The sequence below is a fragment of the Pongo pygmaeus genome, chromosome 7 (assembly GCF_028885625.2).
Source record: "Pongo pygmaeus isolate AG05252 chromosome 7, NHGRI_mPonPyg2-v2.0_pri, whole genome shotgun sequence".
Classification (NCBI taxonomy): Eukaryota; Metazoa; Chordata; class Mammalia; order Primates; family Hominidae; genus Pongo; species Pongo pygmaeus.
Window position 1 is genome coordinate 26,957,870 of NC_072380.2, and position 20,357 is coordinate 26,978,226.

At 40.2% G+C, this 20,357-nt stretch overlaps 1 protein-coding gene and 1 pseudogene across 3 annotated transcripts in view; both read right to left on the reverse strand.

Annotated features, from left to right (window-relative positions):
• The window catches only part of ADRA1A (adrenoceptor alpha 1A), a 119,726-nt gene that overhangs the window by 87,872 nt on the left and 11,497 nt on the right, over positions 1 to 20,357 (reverse strand). The gene's annotated exons all lie outside the window — the stretch shown is intronic.
• Positions 1,028 to 1,554, reverse strand: LOC129042848 (cytochrome c oxidase subunit 6B1-like; annotated as a pseudogene).

Here is a 20,357-nt window from a genome sequence, read left to right on the forward strand (position 1 = left end):
TTGTGCACCATGATGTTTTTTAAGTGTATGAAAAATAAATCATAAACAATGAAATTAAAAAGAAAGCCAATGTCAAGCAAATACAAGCTCCTATTTTCATTACTACCTTTCATAGAAATCAATTTACTCTGTCATGTTGCCGTATATGTCCTTAAACACTGATTTTCTTTGGTGGCCTGACCCTTATCAACTGACTGCACCGTTATATAACTTATCACAAGAGAACTGGCTACTGCTTTAGCTAGCAATTCTTTATGACTTGTGATCTATGTAATAAGACAATCTTACATTTTTATAACACTTAACTTTTTGTAGTATGCAAATTCTTTTCCTCTCCAACAACACTATTCTGAGGTAATTGGGGCAGCTTTTTACAAACCCAATTTCTCAGATAGTGTATTAGTTTGTTCTCAAACTGCTAGAAGGACATACCCAAGACTGGGGAATTTATAAAGGAAAGAGGTTTAATTGACTTATAGTTCTGCAGAGCTGGGGAGGCCTCAGGAAACTTACAGTTATGCTGAAAGGGGAAGCAAACACATCCTTCTTCACAGGGCAGCAGGAGAGAAAAGAATGAGGGCCAAGCGAAGGGAGAAGCCCCTTATAAAACCATCAGATCTTGTGAGAACTTACTATCATGAGAATAGCTTGGGGGAACCTGCCCCCATAATTCAATTACCTTCCACTAGTCCCTCCCATGACACATGGGAATTATGGGAACTACAATTCAAGGTGAGATTTGGGTGGGGATATACTCAAACTATGTCAGGTAGGAAATGCAATTCCTCATAGAGATATTCAGTGACGTGGTCAAAGGGGTTACTGACAAAGCTGGAATGCACGATGGAATACCCTCCCTGATTCATTATTTTTTGTTATTTCCACTCCTTCCCCCCTGCTTTTCCAATGCATTTTTATTCATAGTTAAGTCATGATTCAGGGCTCCAGGTGAGGATCACCATGTACCCAGGTTTCCCTTTGCCTGGGAAAAGGATGAAGGACGTAGGAGGGGTAAGATGCAGCCAGTTCAGATCTTTCCAGGAAATGTGCCCTTAGCCCAGCTGTCATCCTAGGCTGAAACCCAGGAGCAGGGCAGAAGAACTTGTGCACACACTGGTATCATTCACACATAGAGACATCACCCCCATCAGCGGTTGTTGCCTTCTCACAGAGGTGGAAGTCCAGGAAGTTCTGCCAGCAGTTCCTAGTCTGGTTGGGGAAGCATCTGTCAAAAGGGGCAGTCTTGTAGTTCTTGATTTTGGTCTTCCATGTCTTTTGCCAAGTGCTGACTTCTAAAGATGCTCATGATGCAGCTGGTAGCTCAGTATGACCCTCAGCAAAGACATCAATGTTGGACCTCATTCCACTCTTTAATGAATCTGTTTATGTCTCAGTTAATGGAGCTACTGATGACTGACTCAGTGAGTCTAATCCCAAGACCCTGACTGACAAAGCATTGTAAATGCTAATCCTGCAAAAGTCCCTTCTACCGTTATCTACACCTTGAAGAGAAAACCCACCAAACTGAACAATGATGATGTTCTTACACAGCATTGCTGCATTAGGAAGAAAATTTCAAATAATCCATCACCTAGCATGAATATTTCCACAAAACATAGCAAATTTCACTAAAAACTCTCATTAAACACTTTAAGAAGAGAAGTGTAGCGAGTTATTTAGGCTACATAAACCAAAACCAAAGTGATATTGTTGGTCTGGTAGCTCTTTCTTAAAACTGCAGGTAACACATATAAGAGCAAATAAGTAGCGTCTTATAGGCCAAGTTTGCAAAAATAAACTACAAAGAGATGTGAGAAATTTTAAACAAAATTTCTGCTCATTGTTCAGAAGGAGATTCTCTTCTCTGTGCTCTTCAGGAGGGGCCAGCAGTGGTATTTGGGCTGGGTGGCAAGTGAAGGGGAGTGCTTAAGTCCCTTCAGACTGTGTGCCAGTGAATGTAGTTCCAAAGAGCTGAGAGAAGGGCAAACGACCAGCCCAGGAAGGCAGCATGGTACAGGGGAAAGCCCTTGATTCCAGAATCCAAGAGTTTTGGTTTGAATCTCAGCTTTGCCACTTCCTAACTGGGTAATGGGCCCTCACCTCACTGTGCCTAATAGAACTGTGATTACTAAACAAAGGTAGATATACAATGGCTAGTATATAAGTGCTGAGAGATATTTGTCTTTGTCAATAGAAAAAAAAAAAGCATATAGAATTCACCTTCCTCTACCAGGCATGTGCCTGGACCTCTTCAGGCTTTTTAAAAAAGCTTTTTAAATTTATTTTTGTCTGACATTGATTATGTGGAATAAAATATCTCCAGGTGCGGTGCAGAATCTATATGAAGAAGCACAGATAAGAAGAGAAGTAGTCACATTAAAGTCAAATTAAGAGTCCTATTAAAGTCTACAATAGCCAGGCTGGGCATGGCAGCTCATACCTGTAATCCCAGCACTTTGGGAGGCTGAGGAGGGCAGATCACTTGAGGCCAGGAGTTTGAGACCAGCCTAGCCAACATGGTGAAACCCCATCTCTATTAAAAACACAAAAATTAGCTAGGTATGGTGGTGCATGCCTATAATCCTAGCTACTTGGGAGGCTGAGGCACAAGAATCGCTTGAGCCTGGGAAGTGGAAGTTGCAGTGAGCCGAGATGGCACCACTGCACTCCAGCCTGGGCGACAGAGAGAGACTTTGTCTCAAAAAAAAAAAAAAAAAAAAAAAAAAAAAAAAGGGTACAGTAGCCATTGGGCTAGATAGCCTGAGGCCTAACCAGTACCCACAGTGGGGATGTGTTATAGCACAGGGAAAAAAGCTTTGCTTTATGAGACAATTTTGCAAGGGCTATTCTGACACACACCTGAGTGAGCTGACATGTTTGGAGAAGGCTCAATGAGTAGAAGCTCAGTACCTCCCATGTATGCTCAGAATGTTCCCACTTTTACTGCCTTTGATTCCTATCTCAATTCATTACTTTAGTCTCTACCAAAGTAATACAGAAGACAGAATTAGAATTGTCTTCCAGTGCTTGTATGCAGTGCAATGTACAACCAGGACAATTCTGTTGTTTTTCCGGCTTGAGTTGCTCCAGTTGGCTGTCTATACCAATCACAAGACTTGTATTTCTCAGGACTGTGCAAAGTTAAGCCAAGTAGTTGAGTACAAACCGGGACAGGCGTTTAATGATACAGATGTTCTACACCGTGTTTTCTTTTTTCAGGCACCAGAAAGCTACGTGGTTACTTTCTTTAGTTTATAAGACCACATGTAAGTACTTTGGACAATTGATGTATTTGTCCTTTTTACATTCAGATATTCAACAAAGCAAGGCACAGGTGTAGGCTTTGTATGAATCTATATCTGAAGAAGCCAAGTTGGAGCAGCTTACAAGCAGATCCAAGTCACTGATGCCACCTTCGGAGGCTTAGTGATGGGTAGAAAATCCAGACCCTTCACCCCGCTGCTCATCTGAAATAGAGGACAATAACTGGAATCTCTATGCTCTCCAATAGTGTAGGACTTGACTTTGAGTCTCTTCAATTTAATTGAATAAATATTTATTCAGGACTTACTACTGTGCTTAGGCCCTGAGGATTCCAAGCTGATAAAGACTGATTCAGGTTAGGCCTATGGAATACAATTTAGAGCTTACAAGATGATCACCTAAGCCACTTCCATCATTCAGCTGGTGAAGAACTGAGGCCTGGAGAGAAGGAAGCATCCCAAGGGCACAAAGCAAGGGAGAACCAGGGTCATTCAAGAATTTGAAATGGTAAAAATGTAGATGCCATTACTATCAAAGAAGTGGTAGAAGATAAAGGTACTGTGTGCAAGTCCCTATTCTGTAGCTTTGGGCTTAGATGTGGATCCATTCCTCACCTGGACACAGAGGAAAGGCCTCCCTCCTTAATGTCTGCATAGGGCCACCCCCTCAGGTAAACCACGTGTGTCCTCTAATGTGTCCCCTCAGCTCTGAAACCAGACTTAAGGCCACCTGACCCTCACCATGTGACCAGCTCTAACCTGGACAAGTCAGATATTAAACCCGGTATAATGAAAACCAGGTCTTTACATTAGAGATTTTTGTTATTTCAATAGATATCAAGATAGACTTGCATGCAAATTTGTGTATTTAAAGCATATGATATAATGATGGACTATGCATGCTAATTATATTAGAAAGTAATAAGGGTGCTAGTTAAGTGGTGCTTCACTTCTCTATGAAGAATTTTTTTTTTTTGAGATGGAGCCTCGCTCTGTGCCCAGGCTGGAGTGCAGTGGCGCAATCTTGGCTCACTGCAACCTCCGCCTCCCAGGTTCAAGTGATTCTCCTGCCTCAGCCTCCTAAGTACCTGGGACTACAGGCTCCTGCCACCATGCCCAGCTCATTTTTTGTGTTTTTAGTAGAGACAGGGTTTCACTGTGTTAGCCAGGATGGTCTCGATCTCCTGACCTTGTGATCCACCTGCCTCGGCCCCCCAAAGTGCTGGGATTACAGGCATGAGCCACCATGCCTGGCCTGAAGAAGGTTTTTGACTTCCTGAACTTCAAACTGGAAAACCAGCCTCCTCTGACTGTACCTGTACAATGATTTTGGTCCTTTATTGGGCCTAATTACATGCTAGTCTCCACCTTGAAGTCAGGGTCTGTTCCTGTCTGGCGCCTAGTAGACTCTCAATGTTTCTTGAATAAAGTAAATAAGAGATATTTTGAGATCTTAGTCCACTCTGGGGTGGCTTCCCAGAAGAGAAAAGCTGGGATTTATTTTAAGAAATAGAAGTAATTTGGCGGAAGGAGGCATATTTCTTCCTTAGTGCTCTCATCAAGCCTAGAAAATAGGAGCAGGTCTTGGGGTGGAGTGGTGGGAAGGGTATGGGGGGAGGAAAGGCACAAACTATGTGATTCCCTTATGGCTAGAGAGAAGCTCTCGGAGGCAAACTAACTCTGCCAAGGTCAAGGAGCAAACAGGAATGGAAGCCTTGACCCTCGGTCCAGCCTCACACCACATGTTCTCTGTAGGAGACACCTTTGTACGGAGCTTTGCACTGACCTTGAGAAGTAATTTCCATCTGGAATTCTGGGTGAATCACAGGAAGGCAATCTGCAATTTCTCAAGTTTGCACTTGGCTGGGGTTGTCGAACCTATGTTCTAACCGTTATGAAACACTATTGCTCAAGAACATTCGAATGGATGCAACATTTGTAAATTAAAAGCCTGCTGCTTTAATTCCCTTCCAATGGACACAGTTAGACATATAGAGAAGTCACAACTGGATGCAGCTGAAGGTTTGACTTTGAGAGGATGGGAGACTGGAAATCCCTGGGCATTTGGTCAGCACAGTAGCAGAGTGCTAGGGTTTGGGAAAGTAGTGGTTGGGTAAGACAGGGTGTTGCATGCAATATTTTTCTTTCTGGTATTTGTCCCGGGAGATCCATATTGACACCTGAACTTTGTGACACAGCCGAGCCCTGCTCCACTGGCTTCTATACAAACAACATGATGCAAACCAGCTGGGGTCAAAGCAGTTACCATGGAAACCCTAGACTTTGGTTTGGAAAGTAAAAGTAAAAGACATTTATGATGACCACAGCAATGGTTTGTACCAATGCACTTCTTGGGAAGTTTCTTTTTTATCCTGAACTTTAGCGTTCTATTTTTTTTTCTTGCCCTGTGGAATTTGGCAAAAGAAAAATTTAAAATCAGATTGGAAATATTACCTTCCCCGTTAAATAGCTAAAACAGGAAGTCTTGATTTATTCAAACCATATTTGCTAAAGACAAATTTAACTCTAAATGGAGAAACTGCTTAAAGGTCAAGTTTTGTCTTGGATACTTTGAAAGAGTTGCTAAGCATTTTTGTCCCCTATGGAGGCTGGGTTGACACCAGGAGGTGTTATTTGTGTTATTTCCCCTCAACCGTTTTTCCACCTCTCAGTAATGACAGGAGAATTATGGCTATAGAGAGCAAACACAGCCTTATGTGGGCATGATCAGAGTTGTAGCAAGCCAGTCACGATAGCAGGAATAGGCTGGTTGCATGAGTGCACTGGGTGAAGAATACAGAGGACATTAAGGGCACCAGAGAGAACAGGTTCAGTTTCTACTCTGTCACTTACTTGCTGCATGATCCTGGGCCAGTTACTTAACCACCCTCTACCACAGTTTCCTCGGGTTGGAAATGAGAATCAAAATGCCCAACTTCCCCCAAATGTTCACATGGATTCAATGAAATAAAGCACATAAAGCACAAACCGAAATCCAAATGGAAAGCAATCACAAAAAGAATCCAGTGGAAGGGAAGTGGGAAGTAGCAGGCAGATCAGGCTGACAGGTTGGCTTCAAGCAACTGTTCCAGTCTCAGAGGACCACAGTCTCAAGGCCACCTACAGTTCCCTTTACCCCCCACTGTCTGAGCCACCAAAGCCTACCCCACTCTTGCACCTCCTTTCTTACTCCCTTCCAACTGTGAAGACATCGGGCTTTCCCAGATATCCTTTGCATTCAAATCCTCTCAACCACCGCCTGCAGATTCCCCTTCTTCTGTACTCATTTTTCTTTTCTTGGAAAAAAACAAAAACAAAATTGGACCCTTGGTGGAGCCCTTGATGGTGGCACAATCTTTCATCCCTTTGCTTTGTCCTCTCAGGTCCTGGCTCTGTTCTTCACCTCCACTTTCATTTCCACATCCTCCATGACAAGCCTCCCGTCCCTAACATTCAGCTGAAACTGTTCCTAGATCCCAAACTCCTACCCTAGCACAAGAGAAAGCTGGTGGCATTCCTATTTAGTGACATCTCTTCCCGACTCTGCATCAGCTTTGATAGGTCACAAATGACCTCAGATTACTAAACACTATTTTTTTTCTCATTTTCTTTCCCCTTGACTTCTCTGCTGCATTTGACATTGGCGCCACTTTCTCCTCACTAAAATTCTCTCTTCTTTTTGTTGCCAGGATTTTATGCTGTGGTGAGTCTCCCACTTTTCCAAAACGTCGTGCAATTTCTGCTTGTTTTTCTTCTGCCTACTCATGCCAACATATTCTAACATTCAGCCCTCCTTAGGAGATGACCCATTCCCTTAGCTTTGCTATTTTCTATTCCCATGACTCTCATCTCAAGAGCTCTCCACCAAATGCCAATTATTTCTGCTGATCTCTAGGTCAACCCTGTCCAACAGAACATTCTGAGAGGATGGAAATGCTCTATGCCTGGGCTGTTGAATGCAGTGGACATTAGCCATATGAAGCTATGGACTACTTGAAATGCAGTTAGCCTGACTGCAAAACTGAATTTTTAATTTTATCTAATTTCAATTTCAATTTAATTTATTACATGTGGCTAGAGGCTACCATATTGGACAGCATAGTTCCAGATAGTTTCACTTAAACATCATCATTTCAGGCAAAATATGATCAATACTAAAGGTTTTCTGGAACCAACTTCTCTCCCAGCATCTCTGTCTATGGACAACTACTCCCTACTGCATGCAAAGCTCAAAAGCCTCTTTTATTAATTCCACTCTGATTCCTCAGACGCAGTCTCTGATTCCCATTGACCTGCCGTGAAACATCCCTACTCTCTCCTCGACCTTCTGTATTTTACTGCCACACCCCTGGGCAGGTCCTCATTCAAACCTAAACAGCCAGCCTGAATCTCTCACTTCAACACACCTTGCCATCACTGCAGACCGGATCTTATTCTAACCCTGCTCTGCAATGTTGCTTCCCTGCCTCAAACCCCCAGTGGCTCCCCACTTCCTCTGATTTCATGGCCAAAACCTTTGGTTTTCAAAAAGACACCCAGAATAATATTGTCCCACCAAGTCTGGTCAATGTTGTTTTCCATGACTCTCTCTCTCCCTCTCTGTCTCTACAAACACACACAGACACACACACACACACATACCACTCGAGGATTATCTCACAAGCTCATGAATGTGGTGTGTTCACTCCTGTCTTGGAGCTTCTATTGGCTTTTCAAATCCTCTATTGGCTTTTCAAATTCTACCTTTCAAGACCCAGTTGAAGACTCCTTCCCTCTATGGAAACTTCTCTAATTAAGACCTGCCTGGCATATCTCCCCTCTGGATTCCTAGACCATTTGTAATGAGTGTTATCTTGTCCTGATGACTATTGTTTCACGTGTGTTATCCTTTTCCCCAGATTAGACTTGAAGAAAGTGGCTCTTCTTCTTCCTGACCTCCATAAGACTTAGCTCAGAACTAAGCCCACAGCAGATGCTCAGTACTTTGTGAACATGTCTTGATTAATCAGCAAGTGCAGGATAAGAACTGGATGTGACAACATCTGAGAGCTCAGTGAACATTAGACTCGCCTCGTTAATAATTTACTCCCTTTGTCCCCTAGTTTCCTGCTCATCCCTCTATTTCTCCTGGCCCTTTCCAGCTTCAATTCCTCTCATTTGTCCACTTCTTCCCTTTGTCCAGTAAACCACATGAGCTAATCAGGGTTGGAGTAGAGAGTGTAGGATTGTCTATTTTCTCTTGGAACTGATGGCCATGGTCAACACCTTGTTTGCCATATGATCAACATGGCTCTATGAGGCAGTTAAAACTATATAGACAAAATTTTTTTTGTCAGATAAAATGAGGATAAAAATACCTCCTCATCATCATTTAGAGGAACTATGGAATTAAATGAATAATGAGTAATGGGCTAAGAATATAGGATTGGATGTACCAGAATCACAGTGCAATCGCCTCATGGAAAAGCTGGGCATTTTCTTCTTAAAGGATGATCCAGAAGGGCAAAGTTTAAAACAAAGGAACTGATTCAAGTGCAATATTTTACATTGTGTAAATATCTGAAGGAATTCACAAACGGACCACAATGGCTGCAGAGACACACTGGTAAAGTGCTTAATAAACTGGTGAACATGTGTTGTGCCATAAATGTTAGGTGCATAAAGCAAATTATGATTATTTGTTTCCTTTTGTGTTTTTCTAATCAAAGATTTAAAAATTATGGGAGTTTTGAGCATCATGAGATAACCAGTGTTGTGATACAGGTCCACCATTCCTTTTCCAAAACCTTTGGTATTAGATGTGTTTTGGAAATCAGGATTTTTCAGATTTTATAAAGGTCATCTTGATCATATGTTGTGTATTGTATACTACTACCAGTAGGGTATGGGTCAGCACCCTACAATCAAACACACAAATATTTCTGCAACGCAACCTGTAAAATATAAAATCTACAAATGGACTCACCTGAGTTCAGATTGAGTTCACTGCCAAATGAGTTCTGATAAGGTCAGATTTTGGCCCCAAATTATTAATGGAGAACTTTCGATTTTCAGAGCTTTTGAACTTAGGAATAGAAACGTTGTGTACCTGTACTATTCTACATCATTTTCTTTAAAAAGAGGTAGTCTTTTTGAAAGTTTCTATTAAACCTTTAGAGATGTAAAAAATCGTGGGTAGTAATTACAGAACTTACTACAAAGCTACAGTAATCAAAACAGTGTGGTACTGTCATAAGAATAAAGGACATATGAAATGTGGAATACAATTCCTTTTGATGGAATAGAATTTAGACTCCAGAAATGAACTCATTTATCTATGGTCAGTTGAATTTCGACAAGGGTGCCAAGACCACTCAGTGGGAGAAAGAATAGTTTCTTCAATAGATGATGCTTGGACAACTGAATTTCTACATGCAAAACAATGAAATTGGAAGCTTACCTCCTATCATGTATAAAAATTAACTCAAAATGGATCAAGGACCTAAGTGTAACTATAACTCTTAGGAGAAAGTATAACTCTTAGGAGAAAACATAAGGATATATTTTTGCAACTTTGCCAGGGGTGTCCAATCTTTTGGCTTCCCTGGACCACAGTGGAAGAAGAAGGGTTGTCTTGGGACACATATAAAATACACTAAAACTAACAATAGCTGATGAGCTAAAAAAAATTGGAAAAAATCATAATGTTTTAAGAAAGTTTATGAATTTTTTTTGGGCTGCATTCAAAGCCGTCCTGGCCATGGGTTGGACAAGCTTGAATTAGACAATGATTCGTTAGATATATGACACCAAGAACACAGGCAACAAAAGAAAAAGTAGATAAATTGGATGTCATAAAAATTAAAGACAGCTGTCCACCAACGAATACTATCAAGAATGTGAAAGGGCAACCCACGAATGAAAATATTTGCAAATCAAATATCTGACCAGCATCTGGCATCCAGAATATATTAATAACTTCTGCAACTCAACAATAAAAAGACAAATAACCCAATTAAAAAATGGGCAAAGGATGTGAATAGATATAACTCCAAAGAAGTTATATGAATGGACAAACATGCACATGAAAAGACACTTAGCATTATTAGTCATTAGGGAAATGCAAAGCAATATCACTAGAGATGCTATTTCACACCCGCTAGGATTGGACATCATTTTAAAAAATGACAAGTAGTGGTGAGAATGTAGAGAAACTAGAGCCCTCAGACATTTCTGGTGGGTATGTAAACTGGGGAATTTGCTGTGAAAAACAATTTGGCAGTTCCTTAATTAGCTAAATGTAGAAGTTCCATATGACCGAGCAATTCAACTCCTAGGGGTATACCTGAAAGAACTGAAAACTGGTACTCAAAAAAAAGCTTGTACATGGATGTTCATAGCAATGCTATTCATAGTGGTCACAAGGCAGAAATAACTTAAATGTCCCTCAATGGAGCAATGGATAAATAAAATATGGTATATTCATACAAATAAATAGTATTCAGTCATACAAAAGGAATGAAGTCCTGAAACATACCATAACATGGATGAAGCTTGATAACATTATGCAAAATGAAGAGGTATACACAAAAGGTCACATATATGATCCCATTCATATGCAGTATCAGGAATCAGCACATCCATACAGATTGATGGCTGCCAGGGACTTGGGGAGTGGGGAATGCAGAGTGATTGCTAATGGGACCCAGATTTTATTCTGGGGTCATGAAGTGCTTTGGAACTAGATAGTGGTGATAGTTGGATAACATTGTCAATGTATTAAATGCCACTGAATTTTACAATTTAAGATGGTTAAAATTGTGAATTTTGTGTTATGTGAATTTAATTACAATAAAAAAAAGTGAGTAGACAACTATTGCCTCTTTGGGGACCTCAAGGCATCTGGAGACCTCAGGGTTTGTTTGGTTCATGTGTTTTGTTTTGTTTTGAATCACTAGCTAAGATGTTGGCAACACAGTAAACAAAATCTGAACAATAATGATAATTGATGTCTGCTTTAAATGTGCTGTTTCTAATGTATTTTTGTAAATTTCAGGAATTCCTGTAGCACAAACCAGAGTTTGTTAATCTCGGCACTATTGCCATTTTGGGCTGGTTAATTCTCTGTTGTGGGGGCTGTCCTGTGGTTGTGGAACATTCGGCAGCACCCCGGTCTAACCCACACAATGCCAGCAGCATCTCCCACCCCAGTTGTGACACTATGACAAAAAGAGGTCTTGGGCCAGGCGCAGTGGCTCATGCCTGTAATCCTAGCACTTTGGGAGGCCGAGGTGGGTGGATCACTTGAGGTCAGGAGTTCAAGACCAGCCTGGCCATCATGGAGAAACCCCGTCTCTACTATAAACATACAAAAACTTAGCCAGGCGTGGTGGCAGGCGCCTGTAATCCCACCCACTCAGGAGGCTGAGGCAGGACAATCGCTTGAACCCAGGAGGCGGAGGTTGCAGTGAGCCGAGATCGCACCATTGCACTCCAGCCTGGGCAACAGTGAGACATCGTCTCAAAAAACGAAACAAAGCAAAACAAAAACACTAACAAAAACAAAAACAAAAACAAACAAAAAGAAAAACGTCTCCAGACCTTGCCAAGTGCCTCCTGGAGGTCAAAATCAACCCCGATTGAGAACTACTAATGTGACCTCTTTAGGAAAAGTTTATTATCCTGGGATTTTATCCTCTCCTAAAGTTTCTTTTTAAAAACCTCTCTAACCCACCATCTTGGAAAAAAAGACGAACAAAAATAAAAAAAATAAAAAAAAAAAGTAAAAATAAAAACCCATTTCTGAGATTGTTCTTTAGTAATTTCCAAATGACAGCAAACTCATGAAACAAAACAACATAAAAATTCCAGGTAAATGTCAAAAACCTTTTTCATTAAGAGGAACTAAACTACGCAGTCCACTTGTAGACAGTAGGTTTCTCACTGGCAACGAATGCCCTGGCAATAAGCTAAATGTGGATAGCACATAAAAAAAGTGAATGTGCAATGTTCGCTTTTCAAACCCTTTTTGGGCAAAGACGACTGCTCTGCCAGCATTCCAGTATAATGACAGCTCGTGCGCCCTTTGTCAACCTTGCCTCCTTCTCCTTTGAAAATACAGACCACACTTCTTCCCAAACTTCTTCTGATACCATTTAATGAGTCTGGGATCAGACACTGTTAGCAGAGAGAGCAACCTGTGCTCCAGATCCCCCTCAGCAGTTGCTGCCAGCAGGAAGGGAGGGCTGAGTGTTCAGGACGCAGGGTTCCCTGGCTGCTTCACCAGCACAATGCTGCCTTTATCCATTTTATGTCTTGGATTTCTGAGTGGGATTTATTTTGCACAAAGAGTTCTGAAGCTAAGAAGTTTGAAAGCCACTGGCTCAACCAAGCCCCTCTCCTCCAGATGAGGACACCAGAGTGCAGAGCGAAGGCCAGGACCAGGTGTGATTCCAGGGCTTTTAACTGTAGCCAGGCCCCTTTCCTCTGTTCCAGGGAAGGCAGCCAGGCAGCTCCTGCAAGATGTCACTAATCCTGTGTGTGCCTCAGTTTCCTTATCTCTACATGAGCATAGCAACCTCCATCTTCCTGGCTACTTTTGGGACTTAAACTAGATGCGGTAAGTGCCATGCAAGTACCACTAATATGGATGGAAAGTTTGTGTCCTCCCCAAATCCACATGTTGAAACCCTAACCACCAGTTTGATGGTGTTAGGAGGTGGGGCCTTTGGGACGTGATTAGGATGAGATGATGTCATGAGGGTGAATCCTCATAATGAGATTCATGCCCTTATACAAAGAGCAAGGTACCAGAGAACTCGCTCTCTCTCTCTGTCTGTCTTCATCAAGTGAGGATGCAGGGAGAAGGCAACCATCTGTGACCCAGGAGGAGAACCCTCACCAAGAGCCTGACAATGCTAGAACCCTGATCTCAGACTTCCAGCTTCCAGAGCTCTGAGAAATCAATGTCAGCTGCCCAAGCTGCCCAGTCTATACCCGCCCAGGTATTCCATTATGGCAGCCTGAGCTGATAAGGCTACCGCTTGACATCACATACATCCTCAGGTGTGTCAATGGTTTCACTTCTTTTTTCCTAGGAAAAGAGTCATTAAACTCTACATGTTTCACACAATCCTCTTGTGATCACAGCCACAAGGGAAAGCTCGGCTTACTGAACTGTGTAGGGATTCTGTTACTGTCTGACCCCACAGCTGTCTTCCTCTAACCGTTGAGAATCAAAGGCTGTAGGAGGATGGGTCTGCTTTGTCTTGAACCACAAACTTCTGAAGGACTGAAGGAGAGAATCGCACTGCAGGTGACTCACTTCTGCTTCAGACTCTGACATCCCCATGAAAAGGAGCCTGCACACAGGCAGTGAATTCCAGACAGAGCTGAACTCTCAGGTCCTCTTTCTAAATTTTCAATCTATCTAAAACAATACACATACAGGTGAAATTTTACCTCCCTGCTAAAAACCTTAGGGAAAGCCAATATTCATAAGCCAGAATCTCTGAGAAATTTCTTGAAACTATAGTTTTGTTAGGACCAGCGTGAATAAAAAACTGATGAATCCTCGGTTCACATCAACGAAAGATGGGAAAGATGGAATGGCTCCAGTTGCTTCTCAGGAATAGCCCTGAGGGCTTGAGAGAACAGAAACTGTGACACACACACAGGATCAGGGCCAGCTTCTCAAAGGCAAATCTCAATGCTCACATCCAGGCAGGATGGGAAGGACCCTGAGCTTTCCCAGGCAAGGTCAGCAGACGAAGGAGGTTCTCTACAACAGGTGCCCAAGCGGTCAGTCATGCCACCCGGAGAAGAGGGCACTACACACCCTGCACCAAACAGACAAGAGAAAGAGCCTTTGCTGTGCAAAATCAAAACGTGTTACTTCCATCTCCTGAAGGATAAAGAGATCTGTACTCTGACAGATTCGAATCACAACAAAGACAATCCATTTCCTTCTCCCCTTAATCTGGATCTGAAAGATTTGAAGAGGAACCTACCCAGTTTCAAACAAAGCCCATTTCAAATTTTAATACCAGGTCACCCTCTATGAGGTTGAACAAAAAGAGAAAAAGTACCATTCCTATGAAAAGCTTCAGCTATTCAATAGAGGAGATTGATCTGAGGAATCAGAGCAAGTGTACACCTTTAAAATGGTGATGTGGAAGACGATCTCTAAATTGTATTCAAACAAGACTTAAGCAGCTGTTAGGCTCACAAAACAAGTGTAGGAGGAGATGAAGGTGGACAGTGTGCCCACCATATGGAGTGGGATGGAGGGAATATGGAGATTGTGTATTACAAAAACCAAATAAGTGGAACATGAATTTGAGATATTCAAATGGAAAGTTAAAAAAAATAGTAAAAAAGTGACTAATGAGAGAGAAATTAAAAAAAAAAAAAACAACGAAAAACAGGGCAGGTATAGGAATTGAAATTCCAAGAGGAAGATCAGAGCAGAGGACATCATGATTAAAGGAGGCTGCCTTTGGATTCAGAGCAAAAGGTGCACTGGATCTCAGGCAATAGCAATGAAAAGTTACCCCAAACAGAAGTCCCCAGGATATATTCTTTTTAATTTAATAGAGAAAAAAATTTTATAAACATCTTAGTTGAAAAATAAATACATAAAGAGAGTACTTGACAAAAAAACAATAATCAAGGGGACCTCATGTCATTTATGAAGCATTAAATGCCAAGAAACAAAGAAGCAACAAGAGTATTTTGAAATGCAAAAAAACAAAAACAAAAAAGCAAAAAAAAAAAAAAAACTCACTTGAATTCTATGTCACATAATTTGTCTTTCATGTGTTAAGGCTCAGGCCTGGAAGGGCTGAGAAAATGTTGTTTTGCTTATATCTTTTTTGTTGTTGTTGTCAGAGACAAAGTGTTGCTCTGTTGCTCAGGATGCAGTCCAGTGTGGAAATCTCGGCTCACTGCAACATCTGCCTCCTGAGTTCAAGTGATTCTTGTGCCTCAGGCTCCTGAATAACTAGAATTACAGGTGTGTGCCACCACGCCTAATTTTTGTACTTTTAATAGAGACGGGGTTTCGCCTTGTTGGCTAGGCTTGTCTCAAACTCCTGGCCTCAAGTGATCCACCCACCTCGGCCTCCAAAATTGCTGGGATTACAGGCGTGAGTCACTGCACATGGCCCTTGCTTATATGCTTATTGGTAAAATTTTGTTTGGTGCTATAGTCTTCTCCAATATAATAATAAATATCTTAAACTTTGTGGGCCATACAGTCTCTGTAGCATCTACCCAAGTCCACCACTGACACATGGGGCACCACAGACAATATGTCAATTACAGGGCATGGCCAACCCAGCTGGTAGAACTTTACTCACAAAAGCAGGCCATGATTTCCTGACCTCTGTTCCATCTGGGAGATTAAGAAAAATCCAGAGCACAGGAGTGAGTAAGTCATAATATATAATAGGAGGACAATCAGTAAACTAAATTATAGAGAGATACAAAAGACAGGAGAGGAAATACAAAATTTAATGAAAATAATCTAGATTTAAAATGCACTATTTTATTAACTAAAAGACAGAGGTTTTAAGGAGAAGGGAAAAGAAGAGTGTGCTAAACTTCTCACCTTCCATGGGCAAAGGTGGGTGGTGGAGTAATAGAGAGAACTGAAGGTTTAAACATGCTTTTGAAAAACTCAGAAGTTATGTCTAGTAAAATTCAAAACAGGAGACAAGCTTTCCAAATCACCACAGAATTAAAAAGCAAAGAAAAAAATTACCCGTTTTATGAAAGACTGAAAATAATGAAAACAAAGGAAGCATAGAGCCAGAAAGCATATGATAAGTTGACAAAAATCACACCAAATAATCTGTCACAATAAATGAAAATTAGTTAAATCCTTATTAAGGACAAATACCCAGATTAGAAACATGGATTATGAGAAATCCATTTGATGTGAAATACACAAGCTGCTATATAAAATGATGAACAAATGTGAACAAAAATAGATTAGAGATTGAAATATTATTTTTTTTAAATATGCATATCCAGGAAAAATAATTAAATAGAACAAAAAGTCTAACTTTAAATGAAGATATTATTGATTTGATCTTTTATGCATGAAGCAAAAGCATAAACATATATAAAGCATAACTTGTTAAAAATGTAAGAAATAATGGGAAGAAACCCGGTAGCAAAGGGAAACTTTATCATACCTCTCTCAATATTTGGCAAGTAAAGTATATAATAGATAATGGTAAGATAAATAAAGATGAATGGATAAAGAGGATCTGGAAAACACTATTAATGTTTAGTTAATGTATACACTAAAGATTAAATCTATTAAGTGTGTTAATTATTGATTACATATTAAGTCATTAAGAAAATCTCAATAAGTCCCATAAGCTAAAAATTATTGAGCTCACACTCTCTGACCACAATGCATTAAATTAGAAATTACATTTGAGAAAGTGGGAGATAAAATTACCAATTATTTTCAAATGAACAAACAACAACAACAACAACACAATGAATCCTTTCCTGTCTACACAGGACAAGGGAAATATTAAAAGCAGGAAGACAGACTGATTGGATGAGAGCACTGCCTACCCGAACATAAGGGAAGAAACTAAACTTTGCTTAGAAGCAAATGTACAGCTTGGATTGTTTTTAATCTTAGACAAGAAAGAATTAAAATACATGAACTAAACATTCTGGGTAAGCTAATATTGAAAAGCAAAATATAACCAGAAAATAAAAGAGAGAAATCTCTAGAGATTACATTAATGCACTGGAAAAGAGATTAAAATAACTAATAAATTCAGGACTTAGATTCTTTGAAAAAAACTAATAAAATATACAGGCTTTCAGAAAGTTTGATTGAAGACAAAAAGAAAGAAGAAAGATAGCAAAGAAATAAAAAGTTACAGAATTTAATGTAGAAGTCTATGCTAAAAACTTGAACCTCAATGAGAAGGCAAATGGAAAATATGAAAATAAAGATTATCAAATCTGACAATCAGAACAGACCACTATCCATGGAAGAAATAGAAAGCAGTCTCAAAGAATTGCATCCATAAAAGGAGCTGGGCCCGAATGTTTTATAGGCAAGTTTTTCAAACCTTCAAGGAACACATAATTCTTACGCTATTTAAGCTGTTACAGTTCATAGAGAAAAAATGAAAAGTGTCACAATTTGCTTTATGAAATTAACATAAACCTGTTACCAAAATGTAACAAAGACAGTGCATTAAAGTAAAACAATAGACTCATTTCACACAGAAATATAGATGCAAATGAGACGTGAAATATTTCCTGTGATACAGCAACATGAATAAGGGTGATGTCACCTGAATGAGTATAATTTAATCCAAGAATACATGGATAGGTTAATAATATGAAATAAAACTTTATCAAATCAGTGTCAATGAAAAAAGATTATATTGAGGGATATCAATAAAGCAAATGTTTAATTTAACAAAATTAAAAATTCATTTTTGATTGAATTATATTAAAAATGCAAACAAATTAAAATACATTTTAAATCTAGATCTGTATAGTTTTGTAAACTCTAGAAAGATATTTCTTTGATATGATGGAGTATATCAATCTAAAACCAATGGACAGTGTCATATCTGTCAAAATATCAAAGCAGCATTTCCCAACTTCATTGTTATAATCAATTTTCCAGGAGATGTTAGCAGATGTGCTTAAAAGTAAAGTGTAAACAACAGTTCAAAAGTAGTTTGGGAAGTAAATGGAGTGACAAAATGAATCCAGAGTTTTCTTGGCAGAAAGAATATACAAGAATAGACAAAATAATTTTGAAAAAGAATATTCATCCAGGCCTTAAACTAGAAAATATTAAAATGTATTAGGCAACCACAGCCATTAAAGTAATGTGACAGCAATACTAGAGCAGAGCAGAGAGACAGATAAATGGAAGAGAGTGTGTTCCAGAATAGATCCAAAATTCTTTTTAATATAACAAATGTGGTTTTCCAAATAAGAAAGGAAATGATGGATTATTTGATAAGTCTTTTGAGACTATCTGGCTAACCATTTCAAATAAATATAGTGAGGCATAATCTACCAAAATACAAACACGAATTCCAGGTGGATTACAAATGATGCTCTAAAAGAATGAGGAGGAAACAGACTTATGTTGTGGAAGGTCTCTCTGAACATCCCTGAGAAGGCACATTCCATGAAAAAACATGAAAATATTTGACTATATAAATATTTTAAATGTCCAAACATTTGTAAAAACCATAAAACAACAAAATGCAAATAACCAAGTGGAAAAGATAGTTTTAAATATGTATAAGGATTATAATATTTTAAAATATTCCTCATCTTTATTCTTTTCTTAGTAAACCTCTCTCTCTCTCTGTGTCTGCTGTCCGCTTGGCTTTGCTATTCCATAGAAGGTGGATGCCCCTCTGGAAAGAAGGAGGAGTGTCCCCTTTAGCCAGAACAAGGAAGAGGAAAGACTTCCCTGTCTTCCCCGAGGGACTGTGAGAAAGGTGGGGAAGAAGGTAGTGGAAAGAGGCAGTTGGCATTTGTTCTGAGACATCTCTCTCAACAAGAGTGGTAGGAATGCCTGAAGATTGGCTGGGCACGGTGGTGCATGTCTGTAGTTCCAACTACTCAGGAGGCCGAGAAGAGAGGATCACTTGAACCCAGGGTTCTAGGCTGCAGTGAGCCATGATTGTGCCACTGCACTCCAGACTGGGTGACATAGCAAGACTCTGTAACAAAAAAATGCCTGAAGTTAAAGGTGGGGGCAGAGGTGCTTTCTCCCATTCTCCATTCTGGGTGTAGTCAGTCCTTTCCATGAGAGCCACCATACCTGTTAATGTGGCAGCCAGTGTGGTGGGGCAGAGAGTGTAGTGTGGAAGGAACCCACAGGGCTCTCTGTGCCCTGAGACTGGGATGGAAACATTGTTGAGAATTTGGTGCAGGAGGTTGTCAAAGTTGTTCACAGGGCTGCAGGGACAAAGTGACTCCCTGGCCAACAGCAGCAGAGCCAGTGTCACCAGAGCCAGGAATCAATGGAGTCATAGTCAAACCCTCTCTGACTACTATGAGATTCGTAAGCCCCTAGGCGTGGTCAGTATCTTAGAGGGCAGATCTGAAAGGCCCTGTGCTGTGGTCTGAATGTTTGTGCCCCACCCCCGAAATTCCTATGTTGGAATCCTGGTCGCCAATGTGACGATATTAGGAGATGGGGCCTTTGGGAGGTGATGTAGAAAGATGACCCAGGGAGCTGCCTCACTCCTTCCACCAAGTGAGCACACAGCCAGAAGGTATCATCCATAAAGAAGAAGGTAGGTCCTCTTCAGACACTAAATCTGTTGGTACCTTGAGCTCAGACCTCCAGCCTCGAGGATTGTGAAAAATAAATTCCTGTTGCTTATAAGCCACCCAGTCTATGGCATTTTATTGTAGCAGTCTGAATGGACTAAGACACCAAGCCATCCAAAAGAGACTGAATATGCAAAGATGATGCATAAATTATTGGATTTGAATGAGTTTATTAAATTTAACTAAAAGTGTGTGTGCATGCATGTGTGTGTGTTTGTGTGCATGTGAGTGCATGCATATGTGTATTTCCATGGAAGTTTGTAGAAAAGATCACATCCATTTTTGGAAAATAGGCTACATTTTCTTGGCACATTTGCATATAGTGTGAGAAGACTGGCAACCCAGGATTTGTGATAAACAAGTAATTATTTATCTTCAATGTATAAAATGAGCTTACCAATAAAAAAAAAAAGACAGAAAAACTGCTGTATAAAAAGTGGCCAAAAAGCACAGTTAGGAAATTTCACAAAAGGAGAAATATAAGTGATGGATAAAAATACAAAAAGAAATGTTCAAATGAGAACACATGACACGGGGAGGAGAATATCACACACCGGAGCCTGTTGGGGGTTGGGGGACAAGGGGAGGGAGAGCATTAGGACAAATACCTAATGCATGCCCGGCTTAAAACCTAGATAATGGGTTGATAGGTACAGCAAACCACAATGGCACATGTACACCTATGTAACAAACCTGCACATTCTGCACTTGTATCCCAGAACTTAAAGAAAAAACTAAAAGAAAAGAAGAAAAGAAAAGAAACGT